The sequence below is a fragment of the Equus przewalskii genome, chromosome 7, assembly GCF_037783145.1.
Source record: "Equus przewalskii isolate Varuska chromosome 7, EquPr2, whole genome shotgun sequence".
NCBI lineage: Eukaryota > Metazoa > Chordata > Mammalia > Perissodactyla > Equidae > Equus > Equus przewalskii.
In genome coordinates, this window is record NC_091837.1 from 55,045,724 (window position 1) to 55,071,716 (window position 25,993).

Consider the following 25,993-nt stretch of genomic DNA (forward strand, 5'->3'; position numbering starts at 1 on the left):
TGCAGGCGGCCCAGTGTTTCGTTGGTTCGAATCCTGGGCGCGGACATGGCACTGCTCATCAGACCACGCTGAGGCAGCATCCCACATGCCACAACTAGAAGGACCCACAACGAAGAATATACAACTATGTACTGGGGGGCTTTGGGGAGAAAAAGGAAAAAATTAAAAAAATCTTCAAAAAAAATAGACTCTACTTTTTAGAGCAGTTTTAGATTCACAGTAAAATTGAGCAAAAATTACAGAGAGTTTCCATATACCCGCTGTCGCCACACATGCACTACCTCTCCCACTACCATCATCCTCTCCAAGAGAGGCGCATTTGTTACAGTCGACGAACCTGTATCAACACGTCATCATCCTCCAGGGTCCACAGTTTATTCTAGGCTTCACTCCTGATGTTGTGCATTCTATGGGTTGGACAAACGTATAATGACATGTATGCACCATTATGGCATCATACAGAGTAGTTTCACTGCCCTAAAAACAATGTCTTTAAAAATTTCTTTTTAAAACATCATTTGCTTTTAGCATTCAAAATTGTTTAAAAGTTTGAGAGGAAGAAAAGACCATGTTTGATGACTATCAGCAGAGGGCTTCAATGGGCCCAGGATGCCCGGAACTGAGCAACACAAAGCACCTCAGACCGGACCCCATGGAGCGTTCCTGGGGAAGCCGAGCCATCTTGCAGAGTGGCGTCGGTAGCCAGCATGGAGAACCAGCTGCCTGTGCAGGAGCCAGGGTAACTCTAGTAACTGAGTTTTGATCAGAAGTCAAGGGTCACAGGGCTCAGGGAATCCGGTGAGTATTTTCTCTTTCAACGTGGACAAAGACAGGCAGCAGGAAGGGGGCCAAACTCTGAGATGGCACGTAGAGGCCAAGATTTTCTGGTAAGTACTGGCTGAAGTGGCTTGCTTAAGCCTTTTAATTAGGGGATTTAATCCCCTAGCAGGTGAAAAGGACCGAGGGCTTTTTCCATGAAGCGCTTTGCCAAATTCTAAGGTTAAGCACAGTCCGGAGGCTATTAGCCTCCTGCCAACCTAAGAATGCATTGAAATTAATGTGAGGGAATTAAAACCAAGGTTAGGTTAAGCTAAGAAATAATTAAAAACAGTTTAAGGGAATCAGGAAGTTATGTGATGTGTACCTAAGTGGATCTTTTTCATTAAGTCTTGTTTCAAATAATATAGAGATTTTTATTATTGTTAATATGCACATGTGGAGGGGTTCATGTTATTTTCGTAAGATTATGATATTATGGAAAGAAGCATACTGGAAACAGAACTCGGTGCTTAGCACTGAGAAGTTAATTATCTACCCTGATGTGAAGAACCCCTGACCTGGGGTCCCCTAAGAGGCACCATCACCACCTGGTGGCCCTTGATGATGTTGCGACTCTGCAGGCTCCGAGGAAGCTTTGACCTTCTGGAGAGCCCTTCTTGCAAATGCAAATTCTTATAATGAAAAGGATTCTCGCTGTTGCAGTGCGGTCAAAGATCTAATATTTCCTGAGCATCTACTTTACAACAGCAGCCACTGCGGGGGCTCTGTGTATTTCATCCTCCCAGCAGCCCTTCGTTTTTTGGATGAAGAAACTGAGGCATAGCAAGATTCAGTGACTTGCCCAAGGTCGGAGAGCTAGGCCCGCTGGACCTGTGGCTTAAAATCAGGTTTGCCTGACCCCAGGGAAAAAGCTCTTCCCAATGCCTACTGTCTGAATTGTGCATAAGAAAGGGTAGTGAGAGGCTTTATGATTTTTTAGGATGTGATCTAGAATTTAGACCCGTAGATAATGTGTTCATTTGGGGAGCATTTAAAAATAAATATTTTAACATTCCAGATCGAGATACTGTTGGTATTCCGTTTTGGAAAACTGGATGCGATCTTTTGCCAAGGTGGTCTGTGTACACAAGAGAAATAGGAGAAAGTTAAGTCTATGAGAACATCAAAGTCTACAAATTAAGATTTATTTACCAAGTATTTACTGAGGAACTGTTTTATTCCAGGCATGGAGATATACAAATGAATTGTGTATGATTCCTGCCTGCAAAGAACTTACAAGCTAGTTATAGACATGTAATGTCACACTTTTAAACCTCTATTCTAGCCCAGAACTCTAAATAATCTCTTGGAAACAAGGGAAAATGTTAAATAATTAACAAGTGATCCCACTCTTATTTGCCCTTCCTTCTACCTCAGAGACCCCTCATCTTCAATGTTTTTTTCTTGTTCAGCACTCAGGTTCTGATTTTAGCTCTTTTCTCTTTCTGCCCACTGTTTCCTGAAGACCTTACTAATTCCCATTGCTTCAACCACTGTCTACTTTAATAATTCCCAAATAGATATCCTGACTTTCCTCCCAAGTTGTTTCCAATGGCCTATTACACTTCTTTTTTTTTTCCTGCTTTTTCTCCCAAATCCCCCCAGTACGTAGTTGTATATTTCAGTTGTGGCATGTGGGATGCCGCCTCAGCATGGCCTGATGAGGAGTGCCATGTCTGAGCCCAGGATCTGAACTGGCAAAACCTGGGGCCGCTGAAGCAGAGTGGGCAAACTTAACCACTCAGCCATCGGGCCGACCCTTCCAATGGCCTATTACATTTCTTACTCAACAAGCTCAAAATCCCTCTATTCTCATTTCAGTTAAAATTGCTATCATTCCCTCAGTTCTCCAAGGCAGAAATCTGGGCAGCCTTTTAGATTTTCCTTACCCTTTTACTTTCACATTTAACTGGTCGCCAAGCCTAGAAAGGACACTTGCTAAACAGCTCTTAAGTCTCTCCCTTTTCAAAATTCCCACTGTTTAGTCTGAGCACATGTCACGTTTTACCTGAAATACTGCACCAGCACTCCTTGCTCCAATGTCACCCCCTCCAATTCAGCCTATTCACCTTTAGCAGAGGAACTTTCTCAAATGCACATTTGAAGTCATTATTCCCAGTAGAAACTCCTTTAATTGGCCCACCCCTCCTACAGCATAAGATGTGGGTAAGAGCAGGAACTTGGGAGCCAGAACACCTCGCTGGAAAGCCCTGCTCCATCCTTGAGAAGCTTACATTTATGCCAGAACCAGTTAGTTACTTAATCTCTGTGTCAGTTTCCTTGTTGTAAAATGGGAGGTGATGGTAGCATTTATTGCATAAGATTTTTGCAAGGATTAAATGAGTTAGTATTCACTATACACTTAAAACAACACATGCTACATAGCAATCTCTAAAGAAATGTTTAACTAAATAAGCTTCAAGCACGTTGCTATAATAAATAAGACCTGTAGCAACTTCTCTGATCTGTGTTCACTTTTCCAGTTGCCTTAATTCTCTCCGTGCATTTATGTTCTGGCCATATTGAACTGCAAACTCAGTGCTCTCATATACCTCCCGACCTTCGCACATTCTATATCTTCTGCATATGATTCCTTTCCCCACAATCTCTTGAAGACTACTACTTATGCTATTAAGTTCATCTGGGGGTCACCTCCTTCATGAAGACTGGAAAGCAGTTAGCTTCTTCTTTGTGCTTCTGTAGCGGTGTGTCCATCCATTACAGCACTTGCCACATTGCTAGGACTAGTAGTTTACAAGTACGTCTAACCTGCTAGAGTGTTAGGTCCCCAGGTACAGCAACAGACTTTGTTCTATCCCTTTTTCTGTATCTCCAGCACCCACCCAAGTATCAGGCCCAGATACGTGCTGCATACTTGTTTCTTATTGTTATTTGTTTTTGTTATAATATTAAAATTGGAAGGGATTTAAAACACCTAGCCTAACTTCCTTATATTGAACACGTAGAAACTGAAGACAAGGAGACAAACTTTTGCCTGAGGTCTTCTTGCTAGAGAGTCATAAAGATGGGACCAGAACCTAGTTTCCTTTCTTCTCTATCAATGCTTTCTTCTCTACATTATGCCATGGAACTCCTGTTCCTCCGCTGTCTACAGGTCTGCAAGCAGTTGTGAACCAAATGACCTATATATAGCTAATTTGCCAGCTCAATACACTTGCAGGAATTTCAAACTCTGAGACGAGACCACACTCCACCTGGTGGCAATTTACCTAAACTGCAAGGGCCTCTTCCCTAGTTTGTGACCATTCTTGGTTTCTCTGTTTTTATTGGTTCCTCTTTCTAGATTTCTTTTGCGGGTTTCTGTTCTTTTGCCTGGTTAGTAAATATCAGGGTTTCTTTGGGTTCTTGATCCTCCTTTTCTACACACATCTTTTTGGTGGTGGGGGGATTTATTTGCTCCTGAGCTTCGAATACTCTCTGCATGCTGATGACCCTGAAGTCTTCATCTCCAATGGGAGTCTCTCTCCTGAGCCCCAACCAGGGCCACCATATACGTTTGAACAGTTTGAACACTCCCCTTCCCTGGGAGGTCGTTGTCATCGTAGTCCATGCAATTGCACCCCTTGGTGTTGGGTAGTACATGAGCAGTATGCATTAGCCTTTCTTTAAGAATCTCAAACATAACGTGACCCAAACTGAACTCATTGTGCCCCTCCAAAAACTATTTGTTCTCCTGGATTCTCATATCAAGGGGTGATACATCCTTCATTCCTTTGTAATTGTTGGCTCTTGTCTTCCTGATTGCCGCCTCATCCGCTCAGTTGCCAACTCCTATGGATCTGCTACCTGATAACGCTTGTAACCATTCACTCATCACCCTCAGCTGTCTTACCTTAGCTCAGACCTTCGGGATCCCTGACCTGCATTACTGCAGCGGCCTTCCAACTGGCCTCCCTCACTCCAGTTTTGCTCATCTTTAATCTAATCTCCACACTGTTGCAAAAATGGACTTGCTAGAATATGTATTTGATCATGTAATTTTCTCTTGAAAACCCTCTAACTGTGTCCCATTGCCTCAGGGTTAAGTTTAAATTCCTTGCAGTGGCTTACAAAGTCCTTCAACACCTGGGCCTTAATTTCCCTCCCAGTCCCCTTCTTTTGCTCCCCGGTTCATTCTCTGTTTTGGAAGTAGTTCTCCTAGGGAAACGTGATCACTTTCAACCTCACAGCCTTGCTCACCACTCTTCTCAGTATATTCTCCTTCCTCCTTTTTACCTGGCTAGCCCTGATTGGTCTGTTGGCACTCAGCTGAGCCATCACCTCCGGGAAGCCCTCCTTGATGTCCCAAAGCCAGGTTAGGTGCTCTTCTGTGCTTCTGGAGGATATTTACTGGCCCCTCTGCAAAGCCTTTATCTTATTGTATGGCAAATTTAGCTGCTCATTTTCTCATCTTTCACATTAGATTTATCTTCTTTGAGGCCCAGGGCTACTTCTTGTTCATGGTTATATTCATAGCACTGAGTATCCATCCAGGCACATAGTAGGTGGTCAATAAAATTTTTTTTGAAGTAAACAAATAAATGATAAGAAGAAAAGAAAACCTCATGAGTAGTTCCTTTGTGATTCCAGGTTTTCAAGTGACAGCTAATGCCAGCAGTTTTATCAGAAGGCACAAAGTATGCCGGCTGAGATCTTCCTGAGAAGTGGCAGCATCCCACGCAGGGTGGACTAGCTTGTGCCATGGCTAATGGGCTAGACAATGTAGGTTGACTTTAAGGATGGGGAAGTCCTCTACATTGAACATCTTTTTCCACATGCACACCTGAAATTCTTATGTAGAAAATTCAGTCTTTTGGCTTAAAGATTAACTTTCAGTTCAACTGAAACAGCCGCTACCCCCACTCCCATGTCCCCAGGCCTATGACCTTGAAAACAATCAATTACACTCTAATGTAAATTAGTCTCAAATATTCTTCCATGAGACAGCTATAACAGGGAGCAAGCATGAAATTAGTGGGCATACGACAGGGGAAAGAGGGACCATTTTAAAGTCAGAAGAAATGTTCAAAACTGGGAGGCTAAAGCAATAGAGACAAAGTTTGAATATTTCGTAATTTTGTCTAGATTGGCCTTTGTGTGTGCATCATTGAAAATCCACCAGCTCTACTGAATGTCCTTGGCTCTCAGACAAATCAATTCTCCTGATCCCCAAAGAGAAAAATAGAATGAGTTAGCAAGAGTGTTTAAGATGCTATGATTCTTAGTGTAAAAAAAAGCACGGAAATAGAGAATAAATTTAATCTTCTCAAAAATTGTCACTGTTAAAATGATGTATTAGAGCAAATTTAAAATTCTATAATTAAAATTAACTTTAAGGATATTAGAGATATAATGTAAATTAAAAGGCCAAAGATTTTTTTCTTTGTCAAATGTAAAATTCAGATTATCATTTTGAATAATTTCTATGGAAGTTGCTTTCGAAGTCATGGTTTTTAAAAACAGTATTTAAGTCAGCTGTGTATATAAACAATGGCGTATCAGATATTGCAGCTATTTAGGAAAGCTTCCACATTCCTAAAATAATTCTGAAAACCCAAGAAACCATTTTGTAGTATCGGCAAAGCCATGCAAAGCTTTATTCTTTATATATAGGACTTCAGCCTACTCTAGATCCCTTGAAAGATGGACTTGCTTAGGGTAAAAGTAATAATTTTTAATATCACCTTTCTATTAGTTCTAGTCTAATGCATAGGGAGGCATAATTCACTTCTGTAACAATAAGAAAGAGAGAAATATGTGTATGGATGGATGTCATCAGTAAAGGCCTTTGGCTAAATAAGGCACAATTGATTTGAAGGACATACATCTGAACGGGCCGCTGAGTGGCCCAAGGATGGAGAGGAATGCAGAACTGTCAGTGTTCACTGTAGATGGTTTCCCCCCTCCTTCCCCTCTCCCCTTCTCCCCCTCCTTCTCCCTCCTCTCCCCCCTCCTCCTCTCCCCCTCTCCTTCTCCTCTTGTTGAGGGAGATAAATGATAGATGAAAATATATGTGGTAATTGGAGAGGAATGAAGTTACACGAGATGTTAGAAGAAATATAGGTGGAGGTACAATTAATTAAACTAATTAAATGGACTAAATATGCCAAAGCAAAGCATGATCAGAGGGAATGTGAAAGAAAAAGAAAACATTTGAGACAACAATAACAAAGGATGAAAAATTGAGACTTTTTTTGAACTTGAAATAAAAAAGAAGCAAAATGATCTCTGTCTACTTGCCATCTGCTTAAAGAACTGTAAGATTTGGAGTTTGGTAGAGGCAGAGGTTAGCACAATTTCATTGGTCAATATTAAGCGATTTATGCAACAAAGCCAGTAAAAAATTATGGCTGGAACATTAACCTACATCAAGCAGACAGATTTATGAAGTAGAACTTGCAATGTGGAAAAGTTGACTATTAAAAGCAGATGAAAAATATGGACCAGTACGTGTTCCACAAGGTGTAGTTTTGTTAAAAACAACAATAATAGCAACAACGTGAAACTGTTGTACCAGCCCATCTTAGTATTTTAATTTTAGTATATCTTTTCAAAGTGAAATCAAAATGCTGTCGTGTCACTTAAAACAATTGTTTGACCATAAAACAACTTTTAGAAGTTGGTTGTAAGCAGACTTCCCTGGGGAGAAGAAAAAAAATGCATCACAAACTTGAATCACGTGGTATATCATTAACCAGAGACATGTACGTATCTATTAAAAAATACATTTTGAAAAGCGTTAAATTTTGTAAAATGCATCAACCCCTCAGGCCTGGAGTTGAAGAATGAGTCACTTCAAAAGCAGGGAAGTGCTTGTGACTTAGCTTTTAACTCTTGGAGAGGGGCTTTACTCAAAATAGCCGTACAAATTTAGCAAAATTGGCACCTTCTCTTCAGAACAGTGAAGCTGCAGGATTCCTGAGAAAACTGGGCACAGCTGACGCTGAAGCTTTTAATCAATGAGTGTTGTGAAAGGCAAGAATAAAATCATTATGACCTTTCCACTTAAAATGACATCAACAGCCACTAATCATCCAAATGTAGAGATGACTATGATGTGTAGATGGAGCCTAGCTGCCAGCCTGGTTTGTTGCTTAAGTGTTTGGAGAAAGAACGTAAAACATCACAGGGTGATATGAAGCTCATCCGTGCCTGCCTCACCTCCCTGCCTCACAGCTCCCTCCTGTCCCATCTCCCACAGCTTCAAGACTGTGTGGAACACAGTAGTCTTGACTTTCCTTACAAGATTAGCCTCCTAAAAGCAATGACTTAATTATAATCAGGTCACCAAAATCACTATTCTCCCAGGTACCCAGACTTCCATTTCTGAGTCTTCTTAATATCTTCTTCGATCTCATCTCTCACATCTTGAAGTCATTGTGCTTTCAGGTTCTTTTCAGAAATGTCTGAGCTTCGTTTCTTCCCTTCTAAGTCTAAAGCCACGCCAGTGTGAGACCTGATTATCTCATGCCTAGAACTCTAAAATCGCTTCCTGGATGCACTGTACTGTGACAATAAAAGTATCCCCATAAATTTAAAGTGTTTTCATTACACTTGGTGATAAGTCTATAAGTGCTAACAATTTTTCATGCACTAAATTATCTATAAAATTATTAGTTGGATTAAATTGAACAAAAGCATATAAATGTATTATAAAATTTGATAATTATTAAATATAAAATGTAAAGTCTGTTGAAAATGCATCTGTTATTGAGATGGATGGAGCTGGCTTTTTCCTCAACCAGTTTATGAATCTACAGATGAATATTATTTATCATTAGAACGTGACAGAGTTCAACTTCAAATTTCTCTCTCTCTTTCTCTCCCCTCTCCTCCTCTTCCCTCTCTTCTCACCTTTTTACTCCCTCCCCCTCCCTGCCTTCCTTTCTGTCTTAACCTAGGCGTAGGTACTCAGAAAACTGGATGACAAAAGTTGGTGGGAATGGAAGGAGTCTTGATGTAGGAATATCACTTAATTATTTGAAGTTCTTCTAAGTTGCATGTGAAAAGAATATAGTAATCTATAATAAAAATATTTTTAATTATTTAGCAGCCGATAATTTCATAATGACCACTTAGTTTTGTATAAGGCAAAAATCGGAAAACATCTGATTTGCAAACAGATTTGTTACCTAACCATTAAAATCACTTAATTTCTCAATATCTGGAAGTGTATTAAAAAGACTCTAATAGGGGCCGGCCCCATGGCTGAGTGGTTAAGTTAGCGTGCTCTGCTTCGGTGGCCCAAGGTTTTCCCGATTCAGATCCTGGACACAGACGTGGCACTGCTCATCAGGCCATGCTGAGGCAGTCCTGCATGCCACAACTAGAAGGACCCACAATTAAAAATATACAACTATGTACTGTAGGGCTTTGGGGAGAAAAAGGGAAAAGAAAATCTTAAAAAAAAAAAAAGACTCTAGTAGATCAGCTATTATTCCTATTAATCTTTAACTTACAGGTCCCTTGTTTCTGGAGCTAAGGTTACATGAAACTGGGGTAAAAAATAACCCCGTAAAATTGGACTTTTGTACTTTAGGAATTTATCCGTCATTTCTGGACACAGATCTATATACGAATACCAAATTTAAATTATCTAGGAAGTCATCAAAAATTCTTTAAAAGTTGTGGTACTTGAGTATTATTATATATAAATGAATTTTAATTTTATTTCATGATGAAAAATGATTTTTTATAACTATATATTTGACAGAATTGGAACAGATTTAAATCTTTAAAAGATGAACCAATCCTAATTCAGTGAAGCTGGTTTTCTAGAATTTAAGATATTGTATCCTAGAATTCATTTCAGAAACATTTCGTCTCACATCTGCATATAAGGAGATGGTCTGGCTTTTAGACTGCACCTTTATATTTTTGTAAAAATTGACCCAAAAAACTGCTTGGCCACTATTAATTGTAGGGCATATAAATGATGTATTAAATTATAAGATGCATCAAGTTAAGAGATGAATGAAATATTATTGTTAAGTGCATGATTTATGGTAGAAATCTATAACATAACCTGTTTATTTTGATCTTCAGACCCAAAGCACACGGAATAAATGAACATAGTCAAAGGCAGGCAAGTGGGAGGTTTGGGCCAAGTTAAAAATGAACTTTGTGCCCGAGTATTTACAGTATCTAATGTTTTGGCAAAGTTTAATAAAAATGTTTCTTGTACCTGGGTGAATTATATAGGAAAATATAAGACATTAACTTACCTATCACCCATATATCCCATATTTACTCAAAGATATACTGTCATTTTATAGAAATAATCATGGGAATTTTGGCCTCTTCTGGAATCCTTCAAAATATGCAACTGAGACCCTCTGGCCTGGGTTCCCTTCAGCAGCAGAGCCTGAGACAGGAGCTTGCATGCAGGTGGCTTATTTTGAGAAGTGACCCCAAGGGATAGAAGTGGGAGATACGAAGCGTTGAAAGAGGGAAGGAGGAAAAGCCAGTCCAAGGGTCTGTTGTGGAGCTGGGTCACCACCGTGGGCAACTGCAGCTCAATCCTGCTAAGGACCCTTTGAGGAGTCGTGTGAAATATGCCTCAAAATTGTCCACCCAGAGGATATATTAGAGGAGAGTTTATCTCTGGCTCTTGTTCCTATTGGTCAAGGGTCACATCATGGAATATTAACTATCTATCTCCCTTCCAGGTTTGTGCATGTGTCAAAGGTGGGTGTCCCACATGGAAGCAAAGGAGAGGCCCTGGGACAGAAAGTGAGAGATATGAGGTGTCGCTGAGGTTACACCAGTGTGTGCAGCTCATTGGCGAGAGTGCACAAGTGGGCCTAGAGGATGGGCGATGGGGCACAAGAAGTGTCTGGTTGACATCTTGGCACCAAATCCTGTTATTACTCAGAAAGGTGAAAATACAGAGAGGCTGGATTTGTAGCAAATTGGTCTCCCAGCATATTTGTTGTTTTATTTTGTTTTGCAAATAATTGCTAATCTAAGAAACATAGGTGAGGCCTAGGAATCTTGTCATGTGTTGTCACCCAGGTGGAATAAGGTGACATTCTTTCAATTTTTACCCACGTTCTTTGCTTTGCTTTCCCATGACCTCCCTCAGAAGTGCTAGATCCTTTGACACTAATTAGAGGGCAGAAGAAGTGAGACTTAAAAGAAAATTGGCTTCACTTCTGACTCCCCATTCTACCATATAATGAATGTCATGATCAAAGGCAGCCTCGCCTACACCAACGTGTAGGAATTTTCCTGTTCTTTGGCAGTCTGGAAGTTTTTACACCATAGTTCAATTCACAGTGGGTTAGAGGTAAAACTTTTATTCCTGATGTGGGAACCCTGCAATGCAGGGTCACTGTGAATGGGGAGGCCAGGAAAGGAGAACCAGCATAACCTTCCCCAGGCGCTCAAGCAAGTCAGCTTTAGAACAAAACACAGATGGAAGTTTAGGATATGGAATTTGATTTCCTTACAACTCTCCATGTCTGTGTACACCTCAGCAAATTTGTCTTTTCCAAGGATTCTCTCACCTTAGTTGCCTATCTGAGGTACGTAACATTATTGCCTGCCTTGCTGTTGCTTCCTGGAGAAAACCCTGCATCCAATACCTAGAGGGGTTTGGTCCGACTTTAGTCCATTGCCAGCAGTGAGCTCTCATGGGGAGCTGGGCTGGGGAGAAGATTTCTGAAGGGTGGAGGTGATTTTCTTTATAAATCTTAGTGTTCTGGAATTGGTGAGTGAATAAAAGCAGATATCCTTGTCTTTATGCTGAACGGTATGGCATTTGAATGCTTGTTCAGATTCTTTCTTGGAACTAGTTTCTCAAGCAATCACAGGAGGTTATTCACCAAAGTCAATGAAACTGAAATGTTCTTTGTCAGCAGGAGAATATGACTAGATGTGCTCCCATTATATCTATTGGAAGCGTTTCTCCTGATCCTCAAAATGTATTATTACATTTCAGATGACATTAAGAGAGGAGTCTTTAGTCACGGAATTCTAGTAGGAGGGGAAAAAAGTAGTTTTGATTATTTTCTTTATTATTGTTGTTAAAATGTGAATTGTGCCCTTCAGTTGATGAATTCTCATTGAAGCTTCAATGGAAGGGGAAGATGAAATAACATAAATGATAGCTATAATTAATTTTATACTAAGCTTCCTTGATGAAATTAATATTGTCAGATGGAAATGTAATTTAAGCAAAATATGCTTATATGCTCATGTAAGCTGAGTTACACATTTGGACTTTAAGAAAAAAATCACTCTTGCATTTCGTAGAATCGCTTACAAAATGATTTAGCTTAATTGTTTGTACAGCTTTCTAGACATTATAGCTCTTTAAAGGAAATAAGGGCACATGAGGTGAAGAGGCAAAAGACAAAGGGTCATTTTAAATATGGTTCTATTATTTTGGGAAAAAATCATAATAATGCAGGATACTTCTAATTCCCAAAGGAACTATGTTTTTAACATATATAAATATACTCTGGCAGTAGTTTTGCATTCATAAAAAAGGAAAAATTCTGGCAATTTAAAACAATTTAAAACTAAACTGAAATAAATTATATTGATTTGCTAAGTAAACTTTAAAACATACTGACCTAAAAGGTCAGCAAATGTTAGTGGAAAGTATACATGTCAATATCTGTTGCATGCCTGAATTCTTTGCCTTTATATGACATTTCAAGCAATTTTCATAACTGGTCAGGAAAAGTAGAAAGTAAGAAACACCAAGACAGCTCACTGATTTCGGATAAAATCTTCGATGTTCTCAAAAAAAATACCCGTAAGCATCATAAACTGACATTGATTACTATTCAGAAATCAGCATCTGAAACTTGTTTCTTAATAGGAACCCAAGTATTATGTAACATATAATGAAAATTTGAAATATCAGTCAATGGTGAATATTTCTCCCCTAAAGAATCTATTCCCGGTAGACAGTCAATACAATACTTACTCAATTAGCTAATTACAATAATTAAGGGCTCATACACGGGAATATAGAAACGCCGATTGATGTGCCGGAAGAGAGGGTGGCGTACTGGTAAAGTCAGCATTCTTCTCTCTCCTTGCATATAAGAATACGTGATCATGATCTACTTTACTTCCTCCAGAACAAATTGAATCTGTACAGCTGTGTTAAAGATATGGTATATTTATGAGAACGTAAAGACCTCGTAAGTGAGGTTGCCCTAGTCTTTGTGATTAAATGCCTGGGCTGTAAGTCTTTCTCTTCACCATTACAATGTACTTTCCACATATAGCGTAGTATAGATGTGTCAAGCAACACTTGGTCCTTCTTCTCCTACGGCCATATAGGTTGGTTGTAAAATCTCAGGCAGCAAGCGCCAGTAGGAGGAAGCAAAGAAACTAGCGTTTATTTAGGGTTTACCCCATGTGGCAAGCACTGTGTAGCTACTTTCCATGTGGGGCCTCATATTGTTCTTTCAACCTCCTGAGAAGTGGATATTATTTCCATTTTACACGAGGAAGATAAGGCTCAGACAGATTACACAATTAAAACATAGTAGAATTAATTTTCAAACCAGGTTTTATGTTATCTCAGTAATGATTTCTTGCATCTGAGATTGCAATGATTTCCTCTTCTTTTTTGTTACTGATCTTTGCCTTCTAGCCTTGCTGGATCTCTAACACTTCCAATTCATGATTTCCCAAGCCACATTAATTACTTTCCTTTTCAAATCTGCTCCTTTCCTGAATCCATCCTTCCAAGATGGAAACCTTAACTATACTCCTCCCCGATCCTTCTCATCCATTTTGTGTAAACACTCTTTAAGTCCATCAGTATCTTGCTAAATACATCTTGAATCCAGTCCCTTCACATCTTGGATGAAGCACCTAGGTGACAGGTTATTGTATTCTTTTCAACAAAGTAGTTTAAGTCATTCTAGGTTGACATCTGCCTCATAAACTCAATAAACTCTAATGTAGCTAATTAGAGGCCTATTACCTAGCAGGGACATCTCTGTTGCCAAGCCTCTAGGTGGCACCCCAAGTCTTGAGGCATTTAAGAAAAGACAGCCCAACTTTATTACAGATACTATTTGGGTGACCTGAGACAAGTACTCCCTTCCTAAAGCATTGCTTCTCAAAAGGGAATTTAGCTGAAACATGTATCTGAGAATCTCCTGGTGTGCAGATTCTTGGGCCACTGCCCCAACCCCACTATTCTCACCTAATAAGTGCAGGAAATAGAAACCTCTCTAGGTATTTTAAACACGAAGAAATTTAACACAGGGGTTTAAGGGCTTACAAAATCATTAAAAGAGGTATAGGCTATAGGCTGGGACCCCAGAATGATATAGAACTGACCCATAGGAGAGCTGCTGCTTTTGAGGCTGCCACGGGACATATGAGTTCAATTCGTCCCTCTTGGTGTGACCCAAGTTCAAGAAGTTACTGTTGCCACCATGGTCACTGTTGTAATGGCCTCTTGACACCCAAGAAGCTGGGAAGTGGGCACCTGTGGCTGTGAGTCATGGATCAGAAAGCCGGAATCAAGAATCCACTACTGAGCCAGCTGCCACCACAACTCCATGTCAACACCAGGAAGCTGGAATGGCCCTACAGAAAAACTGTTACTACAACCTTGCTTGCCAAAAGCAACAACCAAGACGGGCGGGGAAACTCCCTGTGCTTCTCTTGCCCTCCCAAATCTTGTGTAAGTCCTTCTAACAGGCTAAGCCTCATTCACACCCAGAAATCTAGTGGTTTTTAGCCCTCTAACCTGTGCAACTAGAAGGAGGCTGGGAGGGCAGTTGAGAAAGCCAATCTATAGTACCCGGCACGCAGTGATTACCAGTTTCAGAGGTATCTTTATATGGCCTTCCCTACATTATATGTGTAGAATATAACTTATATATAAAAGTATGTTTAAACATATTGTATTGTGACTTGTCTTTTTAAACTTTTTTTTCAAAATATGTCTTAGAGATCTTTCTTTATCAGTATGTGTGGATGTAACCCATTATTTTTTTTAAACAATGCCTGACAGGTGCATATAGATTATTTCCAGGTTTTGCCAGAGCAGAAACTGCTGCAGTAACATGGCTGGACCTACATCTTGGTGCACATGTATGAGTGATTTTATAGCATAGACTTCTAGAATTCAGAAGCTATCCATATTTAAAATTTTGGTATTGTCAAATTGCAAGAGCAAAAATATCGTAGTAAAGTATCTTCCTATGAGTAATTTAGGAGGTTCTTGCTATGACCATACCCTTGCCAATACTGGATATTTATTTTTTGCCACTCTGAAGGGTGAAAAGTGATATTTCATTGTTTAATCTACATTTGTGGATTATGAGTGAGGTTCTCTCTTTTTGTGTTTGTTGGATATTTGTAGTTCTATGAATAGCCAGTTCATATGCTTTACCCAGTTAAAAAATTGAATTGTCATTTTTCTGTTCATTTAAGGAAACTTTTCATATTAAAAATAATATTCCTTTGTCTATAAATGGTTTCAAATATTTCTCACAAACTGTCACTTATCTTGTAACTTTGCTTTATGGTATCCTTTTTTATTTTGTACAGAAAGTTTATGTTGTTGTATGATTAAATCTGTCCATCTTTTTCTTTACAGCTTCTGTATTTTGAGTTGTATTAGGAAGGCCTTGCGTAGCCCACGATTATTGAAATATCCTACGCTGTTTCTTTTTGCACGCTGTAATAAGGCTGTCAGACTCAAAGTTTAGGGCACAGTCCTCCAAGACTGCCGTCGCTTTAGGTGCTAGCTGCAAGTTTGGGGGTCTCCAGGGCCACCCTCACTTCTGACCAACTGGCCACAAATTCAGAGGTTCCAGGTTTGATAATTCACTAGAAAGACTCACCCAACTCACTGAAAGAGCTATCCTTATGATTCCAGTTTTATTATAGCCAAAGGATGCAAATCAGGACCGGCCGAAACAAGAACTGCATAGGTGGAGTCTGGAAGGGGTCCTAATGCAAAGCTTTCAGTCATCTTCTCCGTGTGGAGTCCTGGATGGTGTTACCTCTTTTCAGCTATGATGTGTGCCAACTCTCTTGTTATTGCTAACCAGGGGAGTTCACCCAAGCTTCTACATGGAAAGTTTCTACTGGGGTTTCCTCATGTAGGCATGATTGATTGAATATGGGCCAAGTGGTTGAACTCAATTTCCAACCCCTTCCGCTTTGAGGGATCAGGCTGTGTCTCAAAGCATCAATCCTTTAATCACATGGTTGGTCCTTCTGGTGTGGCCAGTCCCCATCTTGAGTTATCTCCTTGGCGCAAACCATCCACCATGAATCACCTCGTTAACACAAATTAGGTGTGGTGTGAGGGGCCCCTCATGAACAACAAGGATACTACAAGCGCTGGAAAAATCCTAAGTGGTTACCTCCATTCTCTCCAAGAGCTGGAACAAAGACCAGACTTCATTTTGGGTAAAGTTTATTCTTTACCACACGGATGTTTTATAATTTAAACAATTTTTAGATTTTTAATATTTTTGGAAGGATATTTTTATGGCTGGTGTGACATTCAACTTTTCCAAATGAGTAGCTAGTTGTCTCCACACCACTTGAGTATTCTATTATTTCCCATTATTTTGAAATGCCATCTTTATCATAGACTAAATTTTCATATATATGGCTCTGTTTCTGGATCTCTATTCTGGTTCTTTTATTTGTTTTCTGTACCTGCCTCAATATCACACTGTTTGAAGTACTATAACTTTATAATATTTTTTTAATAGTAAGCTTTGATAACTAGTAGGTCAAATTTGACTTAATTATTCTTTTTCCAAAATATCTTGGCTCTTATTGTACATTTTCTTTTACAGAAAAAGTATAATTCTGTCAGATACCACAAATAAATCTCAATGGGATTTTAATTGGGATTATGCTGACTTTATGAATCGCTTTAAGGAAGTTGGTATCATTAGAGTACGGAAATTTTTCACTCAGGATGACGGCATGCTACTCTATTTACTCAGTTCCTTTTTAAAATGCCCTTCAGTAAAGTATTATTTCCTGTCTGTACTTCTTGAATGCTTTTAAAGATAATTTCCAGGCATATTGCTGCTTCGTATGCTATTGTGACCAGATTTTTTTTTCTGTTCCTGTTTCTAATTGATTATTGCCTTTGTATAGGAAAGCTATGGGTTTATGTCTTAAATCTAGTGCATTATTAAATTACATTTATTAGTTTTAATAGTTGTTCAGTTAATTATTTTAGATATTTTTAGATAGATAATTATATCATCTGCATAATGATACTATTGTCTTCCCATGAATAAATATTGGACGATGGGGGTGCAGCAAATAACGTGAAATAGAAGTATTGCTAGCAGGCACCACCGTTCAGCTCATAATTTTAATGTGAATGCTTCCAATATTTCACTTTTAAGTGAGACATCTGTGATATATTTCTATATTATAATCTTTGTCAATTTTAGTAAGTTGCTTCTATTTCTAGCATACTGTAAGTTTTAATCAGAAATAAGTGCTTCATTTACAAAGTGCTTTTGGAATTTAGCAAGATCATTTTATGTTATTTCATTTGTAATATGTTATTGTGGTGAATTACATGAATACACTTCCTAATATTAAATCATTTTTCTATTCCTTAGTTAAACATAGTTAAATCATATATAGTACTGTTTAATACACTCTAGAACTTAATTTGTTAAAGTTATATTTAGGATTTTCATAAGTTGTTTTGACCAATAGAATTGTTTGGGATTCTCTTCACCTGGAATTGGCATCAGAATTATGCTGTCCTCAGGGAGTGAGGTTGGAAAACTTTCCATACTTTTCTATGCTTTGGAACAATTTAAATAATATGGGAATTACAGGTTTTTTAAAGTTGGTAGAAATCACTTGTAAAGCCAGCCAAGATTTATGCATTTTGCAGGAATAGAAATTTGGCCTACTTTTACATTTCTTCTCTGTTGTTGAATCATTGAGCTTTAAGGTTCTTTTTGAGTTGTTAGTCATTTGTATTTTCTCTAAAAATTGTCTTCTACGTAAATTTTCAAATTTTTTGTATATACTTGTGTATTTCTTTTTGTTATTTCAAAAATTTCTCTATATCTATACCTATTTATCCTTTCTCATTCTTATTCTTTTTCTAATTTGTATTTTCTTTCTTTGTTTTGTGAGGAAGATTGGCCCCGAGCTAACGTCTGTTGCCAATCTTGCTCTTTTTGCTTGAGGAAGATTGTTGCTGAGCTAACATCTGTGCTACTCTTCCTCTTTTTTGTGCGACGCTGCCACAGCGTGACTTGACGAGTAGTGCTAGATCCATCCCAGGGATCTGAACCTGCAAACGCTGGGCCCCCAAAGCAGAATTCACAAACTTAACCAATATGCCACTGGCCAGCCTCTGTATTTTCTTTCTTTTTTCTTTAATAATGTGAATATATTTGTAAAAGGCATATGTAGCTGATCTTTTCAAAAAACCAGCTTTTGTTTTTTTTTGATCAAGTTTACTTTAAAAAATATTCTTTGTCATTAATTTATCTCTTTACTATTAATTTCTTCATTTTACTTTTTTTTAGGGTTATTTTGTGATTCTCTTTCTAACTTCTAAGACTGAATATTTAATTTATTTTCAACTTATTTTATTTTCTAAGGAATTCATTTAAATGTATACATTTTCCTCTTTGTCCACATCCTACATATTTGGATCTGCAGTGCTTTTATTTTGTTAATTTCTAAATAAATTGCAGTTCAGTATTGATTTCCTCTTTAAGAATTATTTAGATCTGATTTACAGGTAATTGAGCTTGTTAATTTTTAATTTTATTGCATTGTGATCAGAAAAATATGGCTCGTATGATTCATGTGATTTCTTTTTGAGTAGAATTTATTTATATTTTCTTTGTGGACTAATAACCTTTTAAAAGTATAGTAAGAACATTTAATATGAGATCTACCGTTTTAACAGATTTTTGAGTGTGTAATACAGTATTGCTAAATATAGGCACAATGTTGTACAGCAGATCTCGAGAACTTACTTGTCTTGTATAACTGAAACTTTATTCCCATTGAATAGCAACTTTCCATTTCCTCCTTCCCCCAGCCCCAGGCAACCACCATTCTACTCTCTGCTTCCATGCATTCAACTATTCTTGATACCCCTTGTAAGTGGAATCATGCAGTATTTGTCCTTCTGTGATTGGCTTATTTCACTTAGCATAACGTTCTCCAGGTTCATCCATGTTGTTGCATATTGCAGGATTTCCTTCTTTTTAATGCTGAATAACATCCCATTGTATGTATTTAACAAGTTTTCTTTATCCATTCACCTATCAATGGATTTTTATGTTGTTTCCACATGTTAGCTATTGGGAACAATGCTACAATGACTATAGGAGTGCAAATACCTCTTTGAGATCCTGACTTCAGACTACTGTATTTTTAAGTTTTGTAAATGGTTATGGGTCTTTTGAAGAGTAACTGGAAGATGAAAAACAGAGATGGGGAAAATTGTATGTAGAGAAGTTTTGAGGGGCGATAAGGAGCTCAGTTTTGGACGTTTGTGTTTGAGATAGCTCTTAAACATTCAGATGGAGCTGCCAAGTAAGCAGTTAGATGTACAAGTCTGGAGAATAGTTTTGAAATCCGGACTGGAGATACAAATTTGGGAGTCATTAGCTTATAAATGGCATTTAAAGCCATAAGATTGAATGAGTTCACTAAGGGTGTGGATGTAGGTAGACAGAGAAGGCAAGAGGATCAAGGATTCAGCCCTGAGTTTCTCCAACATTAAGGAGTTGGAGGGAAAACAGGGGAGCCAAGCAGAGACATCGAGAGAAGAGGAAAACCAAGAAACTGTGATGCTCTAGGAGCCTAATGAAGAAAGGTTACTAAGAAAGAAGAAGAAATCAATTGCTACAAATGCTGCTGATGGCTCAGGTACGAAGAGGACTGAATATTGACTGCTGGCTTTTAGCAGTGAGGGGGTCACTGGGACCTTGACAAAAGTATGCCTTTCTTCACACTTCGCCCCTGCCTAGATGCACTGCTACTTACCTCTGTATCTAAATTACACTTACCCAGGAGTTGGTAAATGTGTTAGCCGGCTCGGGATGCCATGATAAAATTCCACAGACTGGGTGGCTTAAACAAGAGAAATGTAATTTCTCACAGTACTGGAGGCTGGAAGTCCAAGGTCAATATTCTGGCCAATTTAGTTTCTAGTGAAGGCTCACTTCCTGGCTTGTAGATGGCCACCTTCTCACTATGTCCTGACGTGGCCTTTCCTCCGTGTGTGTGCGTGTGTGTGTGTGTGTAGGAGTGTTAATAGCGAGGTGGGGTAATGTTGGGGGGGGAGGTGGAATGTTCTCTGGTGTCTCTTCTTACAAGGACCTTAATCCTATCAGATCAAGACCTCATTTAACCTTAATGACTTCCTTAGAGGTCCCATCTCTAAATACAGCCACGCTGGGAGTTTAGAGCTTCAACATATCAGTTTTAGGGGGACAGAAACATTCAGTTCATAAAGGTAATCTACAGTTATGGGTTAAATCTGGCTCACTGCCTGTTTTTGTAAATAAAGTTTTATTGGGACCCAGCCATGCTCATTAGTTTATGTGTTGTCTTGGCTACTTTCACACTACAGTGGCCAAATTGAATGGCTGCAACAGAGACTACGTGACCCACAAAGCCTAAAGTATTTACTATCTGACCCTTTACAGAAAATTTGCTGACCCCTGTACTTAGCCTGGCATTCATCTCAGTTCCTTTGAGACTACATTGATCATTCTTCTGAACTCCTGTGGAACTAGTTATTTTCTGATACACTCATCTCACTCTTCTAATCCATTATCATGTGTTGTCATTTTTTAGGTGGGGGCATCTTCCTCCCCAGTTTGATTAAAACCTCTTCAAAGGCAGAACTCTGTGCTATTTTTCTTTGTTTCCACCACAGTCTTATGCACACACACATACAAAAGATGTAAAATAAATATTCATTAATTCATTTATGTTATATACTTGCAGATTTCACTGCTTGCTCTGCCCATAACTTCTTCTAGAAAACTTGCCCCACCAACAGCTTCTGGAAAGGCCAAGATTAAGTGCCATGTGATTATAGCCCTGGTCAGCTTGAGAGTTTGCATTAAGACACTGAGTGGATGCCGTTGCCATCCTATCAGACCTCAGACAAACAAGAGCGGCCTCTTCCAGGAGCTATGCACCAACCTCCCTCACCTTGGTCCCTTGCCCTTCTCCTGAGAGCATTCCCCCAATAAATCCTTTGAACAGGAATGCCTCATTTCAGGCTCTGCTTTTAGGGAACCCCACTTAAGAGCTAAGACAAGGGCCTTTAACTCAGACCAAGACTTCAGGGACGTTCATGTCTCAAGCAATTTCCAAGTCGGAATCAAATCTCCAGAATAATATTCTACTGTGTTAGACAGGGAGGAATTCTTGCTAGCATCCTCTCATTGAAGGACAATGGAGAAGGGAAATCCTCCCAGTGGGCAGAGTCTTTCTCTTATATCAAACTTAAAGCAGTTCACTAGCCTGCTAAGGAAGTGTCAATAAGCTGAAGTAGTTGGTGTTTGCTGAACCTGTCCTATAACTTACCATAATGTGATCATCTCACCTCCAATGCCAGTAAGGGGCCCCAATGCTACAAGATGTGAGTCTGTGTCTGGGGAGATGGGGTGATGAGGCAGAATTTCTACTATTGGCTAATGTGTGTGCTTTAACCTGATGTCATCTCATAGACCGTTTTCTTTTTTTCTTCTATCTAATTTTTGTTTGTGTCCTGTTTTTCCTCTGTTAAGATATATTTGGAAGTGACGATTAAATTTACTGTTTAGTCCCTAGGTTGCAAAATTGTGAGATTGAGCTAGAGGAGGAAAAGGCTTCATTTGGAGAAAAATATCTCCGAGGCATCATGTTGGGACAGAGTAGCCAGGTGTGATGTGATGTGACTTTGGATTGTCCCTTGTCGGGTTGAGGTAAATGTGATTACGGCTTTAATGTGGATAATCAGAATATGTTAGGTGTGCACACACACCTTTAAAATTGCATATGTGAGGGCCGGGGGATGTGCCAGATAAATTTGATTGACTGCATTGCTTTGTCCCTTTCTAGAAAACCTACTGTGCTTACAGCTACTGGTTGGAACAGCCCTGCCTAATACATGACACTCTCCTCATCCATTCCCCGTTGTGGCTAACTAAACCAGGGATGGGCTCTCAGTCAAGACCAGCTGATCCTGTGACCAGTGACCAGATTCCCTCCTGAGAACTGGAATTAAGAAAAAGAGACTGTTGTTGATGGTTGGTTCTGAGCCTTGAAGCTTTAAGTTCATGTAGACTCAGGGATTGAAGAGGACGATATTGGGCCATCTGCAAGGAAACGAGACCCGCTTGGAGAGAGGAAGATGAAGATGCTAAGAAAGGATGAAGTGATAATAACGATAAGAGATGGTAAAGAAGGTGCAGAGACACCATGAAAGAAAGAGACAGAAAGGAAAAAAAGATCAGAGAGAAGAAAAGACTTCCCAGAGTGACTAAGACTCACCTTTGTGCCTCACATTTCAAATTCCTATCTTCCGTCCCCATGAGACACATGTTTTACTCTGGCACCCAACTCAAATAACAGGTACCAACTCTGCTCTCTAGAAGTTTATAATATAGAAGAGATAGCCCTCAGATGAGCTATCATATACTGAAGATTGAGGCATTAAATGCAGGACAATAAATACAGATAAAACATAATAATGCATTAAAAATAATATTCTATTTTACTTGCTGCCCTTAGAAAGTGTGAGATTTGCTCACATTCTCTGGATAAGCCTCTTTTACTTTCTTGATCCAGCATGAGAGAATTTATGTTCCATGTAACGAAAAGAGCCTTGGCTACAATAAGTCAATTAATGAGAGACGTTTTCTAAAGCTTGGCGGAACAGACTCATCAGGATTCTAGATCCTTAGGGAGTAGGATCAGAATCCACAGTGACCCTATTAATTTGGATGAGAAACTGGAAAAATGGACACTGAAAGGTGGTGTTAATATGCAGGGGAAATAAAAACAACCTTTCAAAAAATAACAGGAAGGCAAACTAGGGGCTGGATCTGGGCCAGCCGTGGTTTAAAAAGTAAAATTAGTTCAGTGATAAACGTAAGCAGAACATATTGACACTGGAAAAAATGTTCCCTTTATACTCGACATTGTCAAATTCTAACCAATAAAATATAGTAGTGCATAGTTGCCTATGGCACCCTTCTAAAAAATTTGATTTCTGTTTTCTAGAGTCTTATAGGCTAAAAGAGACAATGTTCAGATGGACTTCTACATAAAGAAGACATGAAGAGTTTAATGTGGAAGTTTAAGTACAAATAAAGTGTTATAATACTTTATAAAAAATGTCCTGTTAACTTTTAAAAGCACTTTCAATATCTGCCATGTTTTTTTGTTTTGTTTTACTTTGTTTTTTTGAAGAAGATTAGTCCTGAGCTAACATCTGTTGCCAATCCTCCTCTTTTTGTCGAGGAAGATTGGCCCTGAACTAACATCTGTGTCCAACTTCTTCTATTTTATGTGTGGGATGCCTGCCACAGCATGGCTTAATAAGCAGTGCGTAGGTGTGTGCCCGGGATCTGAACCAGTAAGGCCTGGGCCACTGAAGGAGAGCACATGAACTTAACTGCTAGGCCACCGGGCCTACCCTATCTCCCTTGCTTTTAATGACAACCAATGTAGACTTTGGAGAAAGAGCTGAGTTCAGAATCTGACTGTGTTGCTCACCTGCTGGAAGCCCACAGACAAGCCATTTAGCCGCCTTGATTCTTAGTTTCTTGATTTGAAAAGTGGGGATGATAGTCACCATCTTGCAGGGTTGCCACCTTTAGACCTGGTGTCTGAGATTTAGTTGGCCATAGTTATTGCCACTCCTTAGGCGTTAGCTCTCTTTCCTTATGTCTGGGAGCCCCTTTGTGCATCAGGGTTTGCAATCACCTGGGTAGAGGTTGTTACTTACAAGAGAACTTCAGAGTTATTTATGGTACGAGGAAATATTAAAAGAATGAAGGAAAAAATATATGGCACAAATAAAACTTGATTAGGTCACTGTGTGTCCTTGGGCAAGTTACCTAACCTCTTTGGGCTTCAGTTTCTTCATATTTTAAGGTGCAGGTGTTGAGGTGGGGTAAAAATGGGAGAGTGGTTGCTGAAGATGATTTCTAATATCACTTGCAGCTGTAACACTGATGACTCTCTAAGACCAGGAGCAAATTTAATTTTTTCTTTGACACTGAGGGCTTTTACACAAAAGACAATGGTGAGCTTTAATACGTCTTTCTGAGGATAGAATTAGAGGGAATAGACTGAACAAAACCTCCCTTCATTTAGGTTAGAGATAAGGAAGACTTCCCAGACTGTGGGAATTATACATTGACGTGAGTTCTAGCAGGATGGATTTCTCTCTCCCTGGTCAGAGTAAGATCCTTTACACGAAGACTGTTTCCAGTGAGCGAGTGAGAGTGAGGGGAGTGTGGGGTGGGGAGAGGGATAAAGGGACTAATGGCCTTTCCCAACTAGCCCATGGTCCTATGTGGACTTGCCAACTTGTAGTCCTGGTTTTCACGGAGTTTATGCTCCTTGGAGTGTAGGCAAGCTTGGTGATGGTCACTGAGTTAGCACAACTACCAATGTGCTTTGCATTGGGGCCCAACAGGACGGTTTGGTAGGTATTAATTAGCACATGGAATAGAACAGGTCTAAGACTCTCTGAGATTCCCAGTTTGTTTTTACCATTGTGGTTGAAAAGGTAGTAAAGTTCTAGAGAATGGTAATGTTCTCAAAGTCGTTAACTGAGGGCTAACAAAACAACCACTCCCCATTCAAGTTCCCAAACTGAGCAAGCAAGGCACCTGGTGGGGAAAAAATCATGGGGCTGACAGGGACCCGGCGACACTGTGATCCTCAGCATTGCAGGCTGTGCTGTCAGCCCTTCGGGAAAGGACCCTATTCCCTCATTATGATGGCAGTGTGTCAGCTACATTTAGGCTAGATAACCACTTTGATGTTGCTCTTCTAATCTTTACTTTGTATTTTGTTTTATTTCCTACTGTCTCCATATTCCACTTCTCTTGTATTCAGCCTCATTGTCTGAGCTTGTTTTTTGTTGTTGTTGTTACTTGTTTGTATATTTTTTGCTTGATGGGATTTTTATAGTAAATATTTCATTACATCTCAAGACACTCTTATATTCACCTACTATGGTTTAATATTTTGTTCGCGCTTGTTCTCAGCCAATCTGACTTCAACTTGGAACTACTATAGCCCCACTAGGGGGCCTCAAGTGCTGTAGTCAGAGCCCGCTGTTGGCTGCTCTCCCAGCAGAGTTCTAGAAAGTTAAGACTGACACACACTTGAGAAAAGACAGAGCATGACCAGGACCATATAGAGCTAAAGATCCCTATGTTCTGATGCTGGATACTGGGGAGTATTGTTTTCTTTCAGAAGCAGAGAAAAAGTTTCAGGAAAAGACTGTCTCAGCGACATGTGGCCTTGAGAGATGCTTGAGAAAAGTTGTTCCGGGCTTTTAGGACTGGCTTGTATGAATCCTCCTGCCTCGATTCTCTCCCCGTTTCAATTTATCTCATCCACTACTGACAGATTAATCTTCCGAAAACTGTGCAGTCATCACATCATTGCCTATCTCAGGAACCGTCAATGATTCCACATTATCTAGACCCAAACCTCCCAATCTTTCAGAGTGATAAGGACTCCTTTTAACGTAAAAAAAAAAAAAAAGAACAGCCACGTGACATTTTTAGAATCAATTCACTACACTTTTAAGTGAATTTGAATTTGTATTTAAGTGTTTACTTCAGCATCTATATATTTAAAAAAAGGTCCAGGCAGGAGAAAGTATCATCAGTTTATAATGCTTGGCTCACCTCTGGATTCCTGGACCCCTTGTGATAACTTCAGGCTTCTACGAACCTTGAGTCGGAAATATTAGCCTAGAGGACAATACTCTAAGCATTGCCAGGATGTTTCATCAGGCAGCATTCTCTGATTCCATGGACTTTCCTAAAGTAGACAGCTTTTCTGGTGTGTCCGTTCTCCTGTCTCTCTGTAGCCTCCTGGACCATTCTCCAACCACTCCTCCCCACCCCTCACCCCCTGTATTTCCAATTGCTCCATTTTCATCGATGTTTTCTTTGTAGCCCCCAAATATGCT

At 39.4% G+C, this 25,993-nt stretch overlaps 1 long non-coding RNA gene across 2 annotated transcripts; it reads left to right on the plus strand.

Moving 5' to 3' along the window:
- Positions 1-788: 788 nt before the first annotated feature.
- LOC139084532 (uncharacterized) lies at positions 789-23,169 on the plus strand. Of its 2 annotated transcripts, none has more exons than XR_011541978.1 (4): positions 789-887; positions 19,557-19,701; positions 21,615-21,755; positions 21,892-23,169. It is a non-coding gene; the product is annotated as an uncharacterized lncRNA (long non-coding RNA). The 2 variants fall into 2 exon arrangements; XR_011541979.1 differs by lacking the exon at positions 789-887 and adding an exon at positions 11,077-11,345.
- The last annotated feature ends 2,824 nt before the right edge of the window (positions 23,170-25,993 follow it).